The sequence below is a fragment of the Salvelinus fontinalis genome, chromosome 26 (assembly GCF_029448725.1).
Source record: "Salvelinus fontinalis isolate EN_2023a chromosome 26, ASM2944872v1, whole genome shotgun sequence".
Taxonomy (NCBI): domain Eukaryota; kingdom Metazoa; phylum Chordata; class Actinopteri; order Salmoniformes; family Salmonidae; genus Salvelinus; species Salvelinus fontinalis.
Window position 1 is genome coordinate 2,468,614 of NC_074690.1, and position 17,731 is coordinate 2,486,344.

The 17,731-nt window shown below is 42.3% G+C and overlaps 1 protein-coding gene across 1 annotated transcript in view; it reads left to right on the forward strand.

Moving 5' to 3' along the window:
- Nucleotides 1–17,731, forward strand: part of LOC129824568 (receptor-type tyrosine-protein phosphatase mu-like) — a 422,832-nt gene that overhangs the window by 188,305 nt on the left and 216,796 nt on the right. The gene's annotated exons all lie outside the window — the stretch shown is intronic.

Sequence of the window (17,731 nt, forward strand, 5' to 3'; positions counted from 1 at the left end):
CTCACCTTACCTTAACTTAGTTTACCTTAGTTTACCTTAGTTTACCTTACCTTACCCTACTGTACCTTACTTTACCTTACCTCACCTTAGTTTACCTTACCTTACCTTATCTTACCTTACCTTAGTTTATCTTACCTTACCTTATCTTACCATACCTTAGTTTACCTTACCTTACCTTATCTTACCATAGTTTACCTTACCTTATCTTACCTTACATTGTTTACCTTACTTTATCTTACCTTATCTCACCTTACCTCACCTTAGTTTACCTTACCCTACCTTAGTTTACCTTGCCTTACCTTACCCTACCATACCTTAGTTTACCTTACCCTACCATTCCTTAGTTTACCTTACCTTACATTATCTTACCTTACCTTAGTTAACCTTACCTTACATCACCTTATCTTAGTTTACCTTGCCTTACCTTACCCTACCATACCTTAGTTTACCTTACCCTACCATACCTAAGTTTACCTTGCCTTACCTTATCTCACCTTAACTTAGTTTACCTTACCTTACCTTAGATTACCTTATCGTAGTTTAACCTACCTTACCTCACCTTAGTTTACCGTAGTTTACCCTACCTTACTTTAGTTTACTTTACTTTACCTCACCTTACATTACCTTAGTTTACCCCACCTTACCTTAGTTTACCTTAGCTTACATTACCTTAGCTTACCTTAGTTTACCTTACATTGCCTTAGTTTACCCTACCTTACATTAACTTAGTTTACATTACCTTAACTTATCTCACCTTACATTACCTTACCTTGGTTTACCCTACCTTACCCTACCTTAGTTTACATTACTTTACATTACCTTACCTTAGTTTACCTTACCTCACCTTACATTATCTTAGTTTACCCTACCTTACCTTAGTTTACATTTCCTTATTTTACCTTACCTTAGTTAACCTTATCTTACGTTTCCTTATTTTACCTTACCTTAGTTTGCCTTACCTCACCTTACATTACCTTAGTTTACCCTACCTTACGTTACCTTTACTTTACATTACCTTACCTTAGTTTAGTTTAGTTTACCTTACTTTACCATACCTTACCTTACATTACCTATACCATGGCTGCCCAACCCTCTTCCTGGAGATCTACTGTCCTGTAGGTTATCAGTCCAACCCTCTTCCTGGAGATCTACTGTCCTGTAGGTTATCAGTCCAACCCTCTTCCTGGAGATCTACCGTCCTGTAGGTTTACAGTCCAACCCTCTTCCTGGAGATCTACTGTCCTGTAGGTTTACAGTCCAACCCTCTTCCTGGAGATCTACTGTCCTGTAGGTTTACAGTCCAACCCTCTTCCTGGAGATCTACCGTCCTGTAAGGTTTTCAGTCCAACCCTAATTTAACATATCTGATTCAGCTAGTTAAGGTATTGTTGAGCAGCAAATTAGTAGAATTAGGTGTGTTAAACTAGGGTAGGATTTTCAATACCATACATCTTTTAATAATAAACTAATATAATTTTATATTATATATATATATATATTGTTAAATAGTTAACCAATAGCTACCCTTTACCTTACCTTACCTTAGTTTACCTTACTTTACATGAAGTATAACGGTGGTACGATTTTCAATACAATAATAAAATAATGTAAATACATACACTACCGTTCAAAAGTTTGGGGACACTTAGAAATGTCCCTGTTTTTGAAAGAAAAGCAAATTTTTTTGTCCATTAAAATAACATCAACTTGATCAGAAATACAGTGTAGACATTGTTAATGTTGTAAATGACTATTGTAGCTGGAAACGGCAGATTTTTAATGGAATATCTACATAGGCGTACAGAGGTCCATTATCAGCAACCATCACTCCTGTGTTCCAATGGCACGTTGTGTTAGCTAATCCAAGTTTACCATTTTAAAAGGTACATTGATCATTAGAAAAACCTTTTACAATTTCGTTAGCACAGCTGAAAACTGTTATCCTTTCTTTAAAAAATTGCCATTTCCAGCTATAATAGTCATTTACAACATTAACAATGTCTACACTGTATTTCTGATCAATTTTATGTTATTTTAATGGACAAAAAATGTGCTTATCTTTCAAAAACAAGGACATTTCTAAGTGTCCCCAAATCTTTGAACGGTAGTGTATGTGTATATATATATATATATATCGTATGATACAATGCTTTATTGTCCTTTTTCATGTAAATTCATTTTGGAGGCCAGCGATACATAGTTAGTCACATCTGATTATAGTGGCAGAGCAGACACAACAATGGTCCATTAAAACATGTTATAAATGATGAATATGAGCCCTTTGTATCCATGGCAATAGGCCTATGTGCTTTCTCTCTCCTCAGCACCAGTTCTCTTCCACCAGAAAACTAATTTTCACTCATTACTTCACCATGGTACATCATCCCTGACCCTGGCAACACCGAGCCCAGTGATTTCACACCCTGGACAATAGTGTTTCCAGGCCTCATTGAGGAAGAGACAGAACTCGCCAATGCTGTGTCTCAAAGGGAAGCCTATTCCCTATATAGTGCACAAATTTTTACCAGAGCCCTGTGGCACCTTATTCCCTATATAGTGCACTATTTTTGACCAGAGCCCTTTGGCAACCCATTCCCTGTATAGTGCACAACTTTTGACCAGAGACCTATTTGGTTTCCCTATGGGCCCTGGGTAAAAAAGGTGCACTGTGTTAATTGATGCAGAGAGCCCTCTTGATCTCCCAACCAACCAACCAGGGCCTCCCAACCAACCAACCAGGACCTCCCAAACAACAGGAGATTAGGCCCCACTTGGCTATTTCATTATTCTTTTTCATTTTTTTTTACCGTTATTTTACCAGGTAAGTTGACTGAGAACACGTTCTCATTTGCAGCAGCGACCTGGGGAATATAGCTACAGGCGCCACTTGGCTATTTCATTATAGCTACAGGCTACAGGCCCACTGGTCTATTTCATTATAGCTACAGGCTACAGGCCCCACTGGTCTATTTCATTATAGCTACAGGCCCCCTGGTCTATTTCATTATAGCTACAGGCCCCACTGGGCTATTTCATTATAGCTACAGGCTACAGGCCCCCTGGTCTATTTCATTATAGCTACAGGCTACAGGCCCCACTGGTCTATTTCATTATAGCTACAGGCTACAGGCCCCACTGGTCTATTTCATTATAGCTACAGGCTACAGGCCCCCTGGTCTATTTCATTATAGCTACAGGCTACAGGCCCCCTGGTCTATTTCATTATAGCTACAGGCTACAGGCCCCACTGGTCTATTTCATTATAGCTACAGGCCCCCTGGTCTATTTCATTATAGCTACAGGCTACAGGCCCCCTGGTCTATTTCATTATAGCTACAGGCCCACTGGTCTATTTCATTATAGCTACAGGCCCCTTGGTCTATTTCATTATAGTTACAGGCTACAGGCCCCACTGGTCTATTTCATTATAGCTACAGGCCCCCCTGGTCTATTTCATTATAGCTACAGGCTACAGGCCCCCTGGTCTATTTCATTATAGCTACAGGCTACAGGCCCCACTGGTCTATTTCATTATAGCTACAGGCCCCCTGGTCTATTTCATTATAGCTACAGGCTACAGGCCCCCTGGTCTATTTCATTATAGCTACAGGCCCCACTGGTCTATTTCATTATAGTTACAGGCTACAGGCCCCACTGGGCTATTTCATTATAGCTACAGGCCCCACTGGGCTATTTCATTATAGCTACAGGCTACAGGCCCCCTGGTCTATTTCATTATAGCTACAGGCCCCCTGGTCTATTTCATTATAGCTACAGGCTACAGGCCCCCTGGTCTATTTCATTATAGCTACAGGCCCCACTGGTCTATTTCATTATAGCTACAGGCCCCACTGGTCTATTTCATTATAGCTACAGGCTACAGGCCCCACTGGTCTATTTCATTATAGTTACAGGCTACAGGCCCCACTGGGCTATTTCATTATAGCTACAGGCCCCCTGGTCTATTTCATTATAGCTACAGACTACAGGCCCCACTGGGCTATTTCATTATAGCTACAGGCCCCACTGGGCTATTTCATTATAGCTACAGGCTACAGGCCCACTGGTCTATTTCATTATAGCTACAGGCCCCACTGGTCTATTTCATTATAGCTACAGGCCCCCCTGGTCTATTTCATTATAGCTACAGGCCCCACTGGTCTATTTCATTATAGCTACAGGCTACAGGCCCACTGGTCTATTTCATTATAGCTACAGGCCCCACTGGTCTATTTCATTATAGCTACAGGCTACAGGCCCCACTGGTCTATTTCATTATAGCTACAGGCCCCCTGGTCTATTTCATTATAGCTACAGGCCCCACTGGTCTATTTCATTATAGCTACAGGCCCCCTGGTCTATTTCATTATATCTACAGGCTACAGGCCCCACTGGTCTATTTCATTATAGCTACATTTCATTGTATGACTACCAACCAACCCATTGATACAGTACATACTAGTTACTAAGACAACCAACCCATTGATGCAGTACAGAATAGTTACTAAGACAACCAACCCATTGATACAGTACATAATAGTTACTAAGACAACCAACCCATTGATGCAGTACAGAATAGTTACTAAGACAACCAACCCGTTGATACAGTACATAATAGTTACTAAGACAACCAACCCATTGATACAGTACAGAATAGTTACTAAGACAACCAACCCATTGATACAGTACAGAATAGTTACTAAGACAACCAACCCATTGATAAAGTACATACTAGTTACTAAGACAACCAACCCATTGATGCAGTACAGAATAGTTACTAAGACAACCAACCCATTGATACAGTACATAATAGTTACCAAGACAACCAACCCATTGATACAGTACATAATACTTACTAAGACAACCAACCCATTGATACAGTACAGAATAGTTACTAAGACAACCAACCCATTGATACAGTACATACTACTTACTAAGACAACCAACCCATTGATACAGTACATACTAGTTACTAAGACAACCAACCCATTGATACAGTACAGAATAGTTACTAAGACAACCAACCCATTGATACATTACAGAATAGTTACTAAGACAACCAACCCATTGATACAGTTCATACTAGTTACTAAGACAACCAACACATTGATACAGTACAGAATAGTTACTAAGACAACCAACCCATTGATACAGTACATACTACTTACTAAGACAACCAACCCATTGATACAGTACATACTAGTTACTAAGACAACAAACCCATTGATACAGTTCATACTAGTTACTAAGACAACCAACACATTGATACAGTACAGAATAGTTACTAAGACAACCAACCCATTAATACAGTACATACTAGTTACTAAGACAACCAACCCATTGATACAGTACAGAATAGTTACTAAGACAATGAGAAGCAGACATGTTTCTAAACATAAAGACTACGATGCCACAGTCCTTGGCTCTTTAACACAGTAAAGACTGACATAGGTTTTCTGAACACTGCCCAGGCCCAAATTGTCGTCAATAGCTACATACAACATTTCATTTCACACACGTCTCTACCCTTTTATGACAGTCTCTTGTTTATCGATGTGACATTCAGAGTTGTGAAGCAATGCTTTATAACACACACACACACCATTATACATCTCAATGTGCTGTGGGAAATCCCAGACATCTGTTGCCATTCAACCCTCGGAGGGAACGGTGTCTCTCTTTATAATGGTTTCTGTGTGTGTGTGTGTGTGTGTGTGTGTGTGTGTGTGTGTGTGTGTGTGTGTGTGTGTGTGTGTGTGTGTGTGTGTGTGTGTGTGTGTGTGTGTGTATGTGTGTGTGTGTGTGTGTGTGTGTGTGTGTGTGTGTGTGTGTGTGTGTGTGTGTGTGTGTGTGTGTGTGTGTGTGTGTGTGTGTGTGTGTGTGTGTGTGTGTGTGTGCGCGTGTGTGATACATAAAGGTCTCAGTCTTTAAATTGACAACAAGGGAAAGTAATTGCGAAGACACTAATGATCTCTGGGCCGTCTCTTCCTCACAAGGAATTTTTTTTTTAAAAAGAGCAAAAATAATTATAGGCGTCTTTAATTGTATAGTAACCTAAGTGTGTGTGTGTGTGTGTGTGTGTGTGTGTGTGTGTGTGTGTGTGTGTGTGTGTGTGTGTGTGTGTGTGTGTGTGTGTCATAATGAAACCACCTGGTGCTCTGATGTAATTCGGTAAGCACATGTTATGTTTTTTTTTACAAAGTCCAAACGAGGTCATCTGAGATAATTACTCCTCTGTCAGGTCTTCCTAAAATGTCATTGAGGAAGTCATCACATAGTTATCATGTCATAAAATAAAACCTATTTTATTGCTATTCACATCGTAAACCAGGGTTTGATTTGTATGGAGTCATTTCACTGACAACATAAATTGTATTTGAATTCCCTAATTTTGAAATTATATTAATATCTTCAATTTGAATTAAATATTTCTGAATTTGTGATGCACTAATTGAATCATTGAATTCATGAATTGAAGTTTTATTTCTTGAGTAAATATTTCATTCAGTTTTAAAAATTATATTTCTATTTAATTGAATATTCAAATTCACTATTTATATATTCCTGTTTCAATATGGTAGATATGGCATTCATTGTCTGCATATAAAGTTTACAAACTATCATTTCAAGTGGATCAAATTTTCAAATATTCGACTTCTCAGTTTTCAAATTCAGTTCTATAAATTCATTTTAAAACCAGAGACAACATCCTGGTACTTTGCCAGCCAGGTAAGGTAGAGGAGAACCGATAGAATCAAACTCTCTCTGTGGTAAACCAGAGACAAATTCCTGGTACTTTGCCAGCCAGGCAAGGTAGAGGAGAACCGATAGAATCAAACTCTCTCTGTGGTAAACCAGAGACAACATCCTGGTACTTTGCCAGCCAGGCAAGGTAGAGGAGAACCGATAGAATCAAACTCTCTCTGTGGTAAACCAGAGACAACATCCTGGTACTTTGCCAGCCAGGCAAGGTAGAGGAGAACCGATAGAATCAAACTCTCTCTGTGGTAAAACAGAGACAACATCCTGGTACTTTGCCAGCCAGGTAAGGTAGAGGAGAACCGATAGAATCAAACTCTCTCTGTGGTAAACCAGAGACAAATTCCTGGTACTTTGCCAGCCAGGCAAGGTAGAGGAGAACCGATAGAATCAAACTCTCTCTGTGGTAAACCAGAGACAAATTCCTGGTACTTTTCCAGCCAGGTAAGGTAGAGGAGAACCGATAGAATCAAACTCTCTCTGTGGTAAACCAGAGACAAATTCCTGGTACTTTGCCAGCCAGGTAAGGTAGAGGAGAACCGATAGAACCAAACTCTCTCTGTGGTCAACAGAATCTCCGGGCGGTTTCTGAAGCCAATGTGGCTGAATTTATTTTCTTCCCGTTTCATTTCCTGAAAGAAAAGTCTCCCTGGAACTGTTTAACTCTATGATAATCACAGGCCGCTTTGGAAGTGAGTGTCACACAAAGAAAAGAAAATGCAATTTGACCCCTGTTCAGACGTATAGCAATTAAAACCAAAGCGAATGGCTCCGTGGATTTGCTATGAACTGGGTTGTAAATGTAGTTTGACTACAAACTGGGGAGTGAGTGGAAATGCATTGTTCCCGGCCTCCCCGGGTGGCGCAGTGGTCTAGGGCACTGCATCGCAGTGCTAGCTGCGCCACCAGAGTCTCTGGGTTCGCGCCCAGGCTCTGTCGCAGCCGGCCGCGACCGGGAGGTCCATGGGGCAACGCACAATTGGCCTAGCGTCGTCCGGGTTAGGGAGGGTTTGGCCGGTAGGGATATCCTTGTCTCATCACGCTCCAGCGACTCCTGTGGCGGGCCGGGCGCAGTGCGCGCTAACCAAGGGGGCCAGGTGCACGGTGTTTCCTCCGACACATTGGTGCGGCTCGCTGTGTTAAGAAGCAGTGCGGCTAGGTTGGGTTGTGCCTCGGAGGACGCATGGCTTTCGACCTTCGTCTCTCCCGAGCCCGTACGGGAGTTGTAGCGATGAGACAAGATAGTAATTACTAGCGATTGGATACCACGAAAATTGGGAGAAAAGGGGAAAAAAAAAGAAGGAAAAAAAAGGCATTGTTCCCAATTGAATACACATTGGATGCATGTAAGCTGTTCTGCTAACATGTCTTATGAATGGTACAATGTACAGAATACATACATTTGATAATTGATATGTATTTAATGAGCCGTAGAAAGACATCAACTTCCTTTGTTTATAGTTTATTTCAGAACAATAACCCTGTGGCTACAGACAGTGCTATTTAAATCAGTCCTGTATAAAACATGTATTACTCAGTTATTTCCAGATTTCCAGATTATTTTCTTCTCCCCCTGTCTGTCATTATTTTCATCTCTCTGTGACATCAAGTGTTTGAGACTCTCCTCATCTCCTCTCATCTCCTTTCATCTCCCCTCATCTCCTCTCATCTCCTTTCATCTCCCCTCATCTCCTCTCATCTCCTTTCATCTCCCCTCATCTCCTCTCATGTCCTCTCATCTCTCCTCATCTCCTCTCATCTCCTCTCATCTCCCCTCATCTCCTCTCATCTCCTTTCATCTCCCCTCATCTCCTCTCATGTCCTCTCATCTCTCCTCATCTCCTCTCATCTCCTTTCATCTCCCCTCATCTCCTCTCATGTCCTCTCATCTCTCCTCATCTCCTCTCATCTCCTCTCATCTCCCCTCATCTCCTCTCATCTCCTTTCATCTCTCCTCATCTCCCCTCATCTCTCCTCATCTCCTCTCATGTCCTCTCATCTCTCCTCATCTCCTCTCATCTCCTCTCATCTCCCCTCATCTCCTCTCATCTCCTTTCATCTCTCCTCATCTCCCCTCATCTCCTCTCATCTCTCCTCATCTCCTCTCATCTCCTTTCATCTCCCCTCATCTCCTCTCATGTCCTCTCATCTCTCCTCATCTCCTCTCATCTCCTCTCATCTCCCCTCATCTCCTCTCATCTCCTTTCATCTCTCCTCATCTCCCCTCATCTCCTCTCATCTCCCCTCATCTCCTCTCATCTCCTTTCATCTCCCCTCATCTCCTCTCATCTCCTTTCATCTCTCCTCATCTCCTCTCATCTCCTTTCATCTCCCCTCATCTCCTCTCATCTCCTTTCATCTCCCCTCATCTCCTCTCATCTCCTTTCATCTCCCCTCATCTCCTCTCATGTCCTCTCATCTCTCCTCATCTCCTCTCATCTCCTCTCATCTCCCCTCATCTCCTCTCATCTCCTTTCATCTCTCCTCATCTCCCCTCATCTCCTCTCATCTCCCCTCATCTCCTCTCATCTCCTCTCATCTCCCCACATCTCCTCTCATCTCCCCACATCTCCTCTCATCTCCTCTCATCTCCCCTCATCTCCCCTCATCTCCTCTCACCACCCCTCATTTCCTCTCATCTCCTCTCATCTCCTCTCACCAACCCTCATCTCCTCTCATCTCCTCTCATCTCCTCTCATCTCCTTTCATCTCCCCACATCTCCTCTCATATCCTCTCATCTCCTCTCCCCTCATCTCCTCTCACCACCCCTCCTCTCCTCTCATCTTCTCTCACCACTCCTCATCTCCTCTCATCTCCCCACATCTCCTCTCATCTCCTCTCATCTCCTCACATCTCCCCTCATCTCCTCTCACCACCCCTCATTTCCTCTCATCTCCTCTCATCTCCTCTCACCACCCCTCATCTCCTCTAATCTCCCTTCATCTCCTCTCATCTCCTTTCATCTCCCCTCATCTCCTCTCATGTCCTCTCATCTCCTCTCATCTCCCCTCATCTCCTCTCATCTCCTTTCATCTCTCCTCATCTCCCCTCATCTCCTCTCATCTCCCCTCATCTCCTCTCATCTCCTCTCATCTCCCCACATCTCCTCTCATCTCCCCACATCTCCTCTCATCTCCTCTCATCTCCCCTCATCTCCCCTCATCTCCTCTCACCACCCCTCATTTCCTCTCATCTCCTCTCATCTCCTCTCACCAACCCTCATCTCCTCTCATCTCCTCTCATCTCCTCTCATCTCCTTTCATCTCCCCACATCTCCTCTCATATCCTCTCATCTCCTCTCCCCTCATCTCCTCTCACCACCCCTCCTCTCCTCTCATCTTCTCTCACCACTCCTCATCTCCTCTCATCTCCCCACATCTCCTCTCATCTCCTCTCATCTCCTCACATCTCCCCTCATCTCCTCTCACCACCCCTCATTTCCTCTCATCTCCTCTCATCTCCTCTCACCACCCCTCATCTCCTCTAATCTCCCCTCATCTCCTCTCATCTCCTCTCATCTCCCCTCATCTCCTCTCACCACCCTCATTTCCTCTCATCTCCTCATCTCCTCTAATCTCCTCTCACCACCCCTCATCTCCTCTCATCTCCTCTCATCTCCTCTCAACACCCCTCATCTCCTCTAATCTCCCCTCATCTCCTCTCATCTCCCCTCATCTCCTCTCATCTCCTCTCATCTCCCCTCACCACCCCTCATTTCCTCTCATCTCCTCTCATCTCCTCTAATCTCCTCTCATCTCCTCTCACCACCCCTCATTTCCTCTCATCTCCTCTCACCAACCCTCATCTCCTCTCATCTCCCCTCATCTCCTCTCATCTCCTCTCCTCCTCTCATCTCCTCTCACCACCCCTCATCTCCTCTCACCTCCTCTCATATCCCCTCATCTCCTCTCACCACCCCTCATCTCCTCTCATCACCCCTCATCTCCTCTCTTAATGATGGGTCAGAGGCAATTATCCCTGCACTATCATTGATGTTCAAATGAATTATATCAAAGCTATTAGCCAGCGCTGACTGATGTCAGAAGCACAAACAAAATATTTCAATTAAAGAGAGAAAAAGGAATGGGGAGAGAGAGGGAGGGGGGGTATTTTGGTTCGTTTCTGCTGCCAGCGATGATACGGACTGCCTTGGCCTTTTAATTTATTTTAATAGGAGTGTAATGAGGCCATAATTGTTAGCCTCTGCCTTTCGCTATGGAATATCTCAAAAGACAAAGAAATACAATTATAATTAGTAAAGAGAGGGAAGGAGATAGAGAGATACAGTTGAAGTCAGAAGTTTACATACACTTAGCTTGGAGTCATTAAAACTTGTTTTTCAACCACTCCACACATTTCTTGTTAACAAACTATAGTTTTGACAAGTCGGTTAGGACATCTACTTTGTGCATGACACAAGTAATTTTTCCAACAATTGTTTACAGACAGATTATTTCACTTATAATTCACTGTATCACAATTCCAGAGGGTCAGAATTTTATATACACTAAGTTGACTGTGCCTTTAACAGCTTGGAAAATTCCAGAAAATGATGACATGGCTTTAAAAAACTTCTGATAGGCTAATTGACATCATTTGAGTAAATTGGAGATGTACCTGTGGATGTATTTCAAGGCCTACCTTCAAACTCAGTGCCTCTTTGCTTGACATCATGGGACAATCAAAAGAAATCAGCCAAAACTTCAGAAAAATAATTGTAGACCTCATCACGTCTGGTTCATCCTTGGGAGCAATTTCCAAACGCCTGAAGGTACCACATTCATCTGTACAAACATTAGTACGCAAGTATAAACACCATGGGACCAAGCAGCTGCCATACCGCTCAGGAAGGAGACGCGTTCTGTCTAGAAGAGATGAACGTACTTTGGTGCGAAAAGTGCAAATCAATCCCAGAACAACAGCAAAGGACCTTGTGAAGATGCTGGAGGAAACAGGTACAAAAGTATCTATACCCACAGTAAAACGAGTCCTATATTGACACCTGAAAGGACGCTCAGCAAGGAAGAAGCAACTGCTCCAAAACTACAATAAAAAAGCCCGACTACGGTTTGCATCTGCACATGGGGACAAAGATTGTACTTTTTGGAGAAATGTCCTCTGGGGAAAAAAGGGGAGACTTGCAAGCCGAAGAACATCATCCCAACCGTGAAGCACGGGCGTGGCAACATCATGTTGTGGGGGTGAATTACTGCAGGAGGGACTGGTGCACTTCACAAAATAGATGGCATCATGAGAAGGGGAAATTATGTGGATATATTGAAGCAACATCTCAAGACATTGGTCAGGAAGTTAAAGCTTGGTCGCAAATGGGTCTTCCAAATGGACAATGACCCCAAGCATACTTCCAAAGTTGTGGCAAAATGGCTTAAGGACAACAAAGTCAAGGTATTGGAGTGGCCATCACAAAGCCCTGACCTCAATCCTATAGGGAATTTTTACTTGGATTTAATGTCAGGAATGGTGAAAAACGGAGTTTAAATGTATTTGGCTAAGGTGTATGTAAACATCCGACTTCAACTGTATATACAGGGAGAGAGAGAGATATATATATGGGGAGAGAGAGAGATATACGGGGAGAGAGAGGAGAGAGAGAGATATATGGGGAGAGAGAGGAGAGAGAGAGATATATATTTATACGGGGAGAGAGAGGAGAGAGATATATATGGGGAGAGAGATATATATTAATACAGGGAGAGAGAGGAGAGAGAGAGATATACGGGGAGAGAGAGGAGAGAGAGATATACGGGGAGAGAGAGGAGAGATATATACAGGGAGAGAGAGGAGAGAGATATACAGGGAGAGATATATATATACGGGGAGAGAGAGGAGAGAGATATACAGGGAGAGATATATATATATACGGGGAGAGAGAGGAGAGATATATACAGGGAGAGAGAGGAGAGAGATATACAGGGAGAGATATATATATATACGGGGAGAGAGAGGAAAGAGATATATATATACAGGGAGAGAGAGAAGAGAGAGAGAGATATACGGGGAGAGAGAGGAGAGAGATATATACAGGGAGAGAGAGGAGAGAGAGATATATATATATATACAGGGAGAGAGAGGAGAGAGAGAGATATACGGGGAGAGAGAGGAGAGAGATATATACGGGGAGAGAGATATATATTAATACAGGGAGAGAGAGGAGAGAGAGAGATATACGGGGAGAGAGAGGAGAGAGATATACACGGGGAGAGAGAGGAGAGATATATACAGGGAGAGAGAGGAGAGAGATATACAGGGAGAGATATATATATATATACAGGGAGAGAGAGGAGAGAGATATACAGGGAGAGATATATATATATATACGGGGAGAGAGAGGAGAGAGATATATATATACAGGGAGAGAGAGAGGAGAGAGATATATACGGGGAGAGAGAGGAGAGAGATATATATGGAGAGAGAGATATATATATATATATACAGGGAGAGAGAGGAGAGAGATATATACGGGGAGAGAGATATATATTAATACAGGGAGAGAGAGGAGAGAGAGAGATATACGGGGAGAGAGAGGAGAGAGATATATACGGGGAGAGAGAGGAGAGATATATACAGGGAGAGAGAGGAGAGAGATATACAGGGAGAGATATATATATACGGGGAGAGAGAGGAGAGAGATATATACGGGGAGAGATATATATATACAGGGAGAGAGAGGAGAGAGATATACAGGGAGAGATATATATACGGGGAGAGAGAGGAGAGAGATATATATATACAGGGAGAGAGAGAGGAGAGAGATATATACGGGGAGAGAGAGGAGAGAGATATATATGGAGAGAGAGATATATATATATATATACAGGGAGAGAGAGGAGAGAGAGAGATATACGGGGAGAAAGAGGAGAGAGATATATACGGGGAGAGAGAGGAGAGATATATACAGGGAGAGAGAGGAGAGAGATATACAGGGAGAGATATATATATACGGGGAGAGAGAGGAGAGAGATATATACGGGGAGAGATATATATATACAGGGAGAGAGAGGAGAGAGATATACAGGGAGAGATATATATACGGGGAGAGAGAGGAGAGAGATATATATATACAGGGAGAGAGAGAGGAGAGAGATATATACGGGGAGAGAGAGGAGAGAGATATATATGGAGAGAGAGATATATATATATATACAGGGAGAGAGAGGAGAGAGAGAGATATACGGGGAGAAAGAGGAGAGAGATATATACGGGGAGAGAGATATATATTAATACAGGGAGAGAGAGGAGAGAGAGAGATATACGGGGAGAGAGAGGAGAGAGATATATACGGGGAGAGAGAGGAGAGATATATACAGGGAGAGAGAGGAGAGAGATATACAGGGAGAGATATATATATACAGGGAGAGAGAGGAGAGAGATATACAGGGAGAGATATATATATATACGGGGAGAGAGAGGAGAGCGATATATATATACAGGGAGAGAGAGGAGAGAGATATACAGGGAGAGAGAGGAGAGAGATATACAGGGAGAGATATATATATACGGGGAGAGAGAGGAGAGATATATATATATATACAGGGAGAGAGAGGAGAGAGAGAGATATACGGGGAGAGAGAAGAGAGAGAGATATACGGGGAGAGAGAAGAGAGAGATATACAGGGAGAGATATATATATATACGGGGAGAGAGAGGAGAGATATATATATATATACAGGGAGAGAGAGGAGAGAGAGAGATATACGGGGAGAGAGAAGAGAGAGAGATATACGGGGAGAGAGAAGAGAGAGATATATACGGGGAGAGAGAGGAGAGATATATACAGGGAGAGAGAGGAGAGAGATATACAGGGAGAGAGAGAGGAGAGAGATATATACGGGGAGAGAGAGGAGAGAGATATATATGGAGAGAGAGATATATATATATACAGGGAGAGAGAGGAGAGAGAGAGATATACGGGGAGAGAGAGGAGAGAGATATATACGGGGAGAGAGAGGAGAGATATATACAGGGAGAGAGAGGAGAGAGATATACAGGGAGAGATATATATTTATACAGGGAGAGAGAGGAGAGAGATATACAGGGAGAGATATATATATATACAGGGAGAGAGAGGAGAGAGATATACAGGGAGAGATATATATATACGGGGAGAGAGAGGAGAGAGATATATATATACAGGGAGAGAGAGGAGAGAGATATATACGGGGAGAGAGAGGAGAGAGATATACAGGGAGAGAGAGGAGAGAGATATACAGGGAGATATATATATATATACGGGGAGAGAGAGGAGAGATATATATATATATACAGGGAGAGAGAGGAGAGAGAGAGATATACGGGGAGAGAGAAGAGAGAGAGATATACGGGGAGAGAGAAGAGAGAGATATATACGGGGAGAGAGAGGAGAGATATATATATATATATACATGGAGAGAGAGGAGAGAGAGAGATATACGGGGAGAGAGAAGAGAGAGAGATATACGGGGAGAGAGAAGAGAGAGATATATACGGGGAGAGAGAGGAGAGATATATATATATATACAGGGAGAGAGAGGAGAGAGAGAGAGATACGGGGAGAGAGAGGAGAGAGAGATATACGAGGAGAGAGAGGAGAGAGATATATACGGGTAGAGAGAGGAGAGATATATATATATATATATACAGGGAGAGAGAGGAGAGAGAGAGAGATAAGGGGAGAGAGAGAAGAGAGAGATATATACGGGGAGAGAGAGGAGAGATATATATATATATACAGGGAGAGAGAGGAGAGAGAGAGAGATACGGGGAGAGAGAGGAGAGAGAGATATACGAGGAGAGAGAGGAGAGAGATATATACGGGTAGAGAGAGGAGAGATATATATATATATATATACAGGGAGAGAGAGGAGAGAGAGATATACAGGGAGAGATATATATATACGGGGAGAGAGAGGAGAGAGATATATATGGGGAGAGAGAGAGCGATACGGGGAGAGAGAGATATATTTGGTGAGAGGAGAGAGTGATATACGGGGAGAGAGAGGAGATAGATATATATATGGGGGAGAGATATATTTATACATGGAGAGAGAGGAGAGAGATTTACAGGGAGAGAGAGGAGAGAGATATATTTATACAGGGAGAGAGAGGAGCGAGAGATATACGGGGAGAGAGAGGAGAGAGAGATACGGGGAGAGAGGAGAGAGATATACGGGGAGAGAGAGGAGAGAGAGATATATACAGGGAGAGAGAGGAGAGAGATATATTTATACAGGGAGAGAGAGGAGCGAGAGATATACGAGGAGAGAGAGATATATATATGGGGAGAGAGAGGAGAGAGAGATATACGAGGAGAGAGAGAGATATATATGGGGAGAGAGAGGAGAGAGAGATATACGAGTAGAGAGAGAGATATATATGGGGAGAGAGAGGAGAGAGAGATATACGAGGAGAGAGAGGAGAGAGATATAAGGGGAGAGAGAGGAGAGAGAGATATATATGGGGAGAGAGAGGAGATATATATATATATATATATGGGGAGAGAGAGAGATATGAGGAGAGAGAGAATCATAGCTTTCGGAAAGTATTCAGAAACCTCAACATGTTCCACAGGTTGCTAGGTTATAGCCTAATTCTAAAATTGATTAAATGTTTATTTCCCCTCATTAATCTACACACAATACCTCATAATGATAAAGCAAAAACAGGTTTTTAGACAGGATATATCAGTTGGTACAGAACAGAGGATAATGTAGGATTCTAGATGGGATATATCAGTTGGTACAGAACAGAGGATAATGTAGGATTCTAGATGGGATATATCAGTTGGTACAGTACAGAGGATAATGTAGGACTCTAGATGGGATATATCAGTTGGTACAGAGGATAATGTAGGATTCTAGATGGGATATATCAGTTGGTACAGAACAGAGGATAATGTAGGATTCTAGATGGGATATATCAGTTGGTACAGTACATAGGATAATGTAGGATTCTAGATGGGATATATCAGTTGGTACAGTACAGAGGATAATGTAGGATTCTAGATGGGATATATCAGTTGGTACAGAACACAGGATAATGTAGGATTCTAGATGGGATATATCAGTTGGTACAGAACAGAGGATAATGTAGGATTCTAGATGGGATATATCAGTTGGTACAGTACAGAGGATAATGTAGGATTCTAGATGGGATATATCAGTTGGTACAGAACAGAGGATAATGTAGGATTCTAGATGAGATATATCAGTTGGTACAGAACAGAGGATAATGTAGGATTCTAGACAGGGTATATCAGTTGGTACAGTACAGAGGATAATGTAGGATTCTAGATGGGATATATCAGTTGGTACAGTACAGAGGATAATGTAGGATTCTAGATGGGATATATCAGTTGGTACAGTACAGATGATAATGTAGGATTATAGATGGGCTATATCATTTGGTACAGTCAGAGGATAATGTAGGATTCTAGACGGGATATATCAGTTGGTACAGTACAGAGGATAATGTAGGATTCTAGATGGGCTATATCAGTTGGTACAGTACAGAGGATAATGTAGGATTCTAGATTTGATATATCAGTTGGTACAGTACAGATGATAATGTAGGATTCTAGATGGGATATATCAGTTGGTACAGTACAGAGGATAATGTAGGATTCTAGATGGGATATATCAGTTGGTACAGTACAGATGATAATGTAGGATTCTAGATGGGATATATCAGTTGGTACAGAACAGAGGATAATGTAGGATTCTAGATGGGATATATCAGTTGGTACAGTACAGAGGATAATGTAGGATTCTAGATGGGATATATCAGTTGGTACAGTACAGATGATAATGTAGGATTCTAGATGGGATATATCAGTTGGTACAGTACAGAGGATAATGTAGGATTCTAGATGGGGTATATCAGTTGGTACAGTACAGAGGATAATGTAGGATTCTAGATGGGATATATCAGTTGGTACAGTACAGTGGATAATGTAGGATTCTAGATGGGATATAT